Here is a 1,254-nt window from a genome sequence, read left to right as displayed (position 1 = left end):
ATCTGTAGAAAAAGTCAAAAATAGTCACACTATAGTTTGTTGAAAAAATCCCCAAAAACTCATAGTGTAGTCTGTTGAAATAAATCATGAAAAAAGTCACAGTATAGATGTTGAAAAAGTCATTATTATGTGACAAAAGGTAATAGTATTATATGACAAAAGTAGTAATATTATATTATTAGAGCCTTCAATTATCAAATGGAAAACAATTTTACAGAGAAAAATCATTTTAATCAGTGTGAATATGTATATATAAAAAATAGTACCAGTACTGTACTGTAAATCTCAGACGTTGTGGACAACCAACTCCCATTCATCACTTTGAAATCATAAAAAAAAAGATAATATACAGTACATTTCCAGGAAGTCAAAGTTTGGCTCATCATTTACACACTGACATAATCACAGTTCTGACAATATAGTTTATGTAATCTGAAGCAAATTTTCTGGTTGTTTCTTCACATTGGAAACAACTGAAATCAATCCAGTCGTACATTTACAATTCTTAACAACTCATTGTCACGTTCAGTCTTTAAATCTTTATTTTTGTAAAAGCAAGAGGTAAAGGAATTCACTAGTTTTCAATGGAACTCTACTCTGAATCAGCTCAATTCCCAATTGGTTTTTAGAAAAACAAGATTTTAAGACATTAAACAGTTGATTAAAGTTATTTGCTCCTTGCATTTCCTTACATGGGGATTGAATGTTTGTTATAAAACAATTCAGCAATCAAATAAGAATGTCCTCAAGCAACATGCAAGTATTTCACCCGCTGAATAACGATGAGTTTACAAAATCCGACATGTAAATTACAATTTAAGAAGCCTCATCTTTAAAGCTGAACTCTGTGATAATAATCGGTCATGCTTCAGAAACTTTAAGAAAAGAATTTTCCCGTCAAGAGCTGAGAATGGTTGTTTTTTTGCCAACAGAGCCGAATTGATTTAAAGATTTCTGACAGGACGGGATGATTACATGCATGTGAAATCCCTCCCACCAGTGACATCCGTTAGTCAAACAGAAGCTACGTTTATTGTTATAGTGTTACCTCTTGTGTTACCAGACAGATGGGGGTTTGCTACAGGATGACTGCTTTTAGACAATCACAGGAATGTTTTTAAAGTTTAGTTCAGTACATTTGATTTGCAATTGCCCTGAAAAAGGTAAACCCTTCAGTCAGGTAGTCCAAGTTAAATCAAAACTACTTATGCATTGTTAAAACACCAAGTAAAGGAGAGCATAACTGTGCAAATA

Source organism: Etheostoma spectabile, chromosome 5 (assembly GCF_008692095.1).
Source record: "Etheostoma spectabile isolate EspeVRDwgs_2016 chromosome 5, UIUC_Espe_1.0, whole genome shotgun sequence".
NCBI lineage: Eukaryota > Metazoa > Chordata > Actinopteri > Perciformes > Percidae > Etheostoma > Etheostoma spectabile.
The sequence above is the reverse complement of the archived record's forward strand: the minus strand, read 5'-3'. Positions refer to the sequence as shown.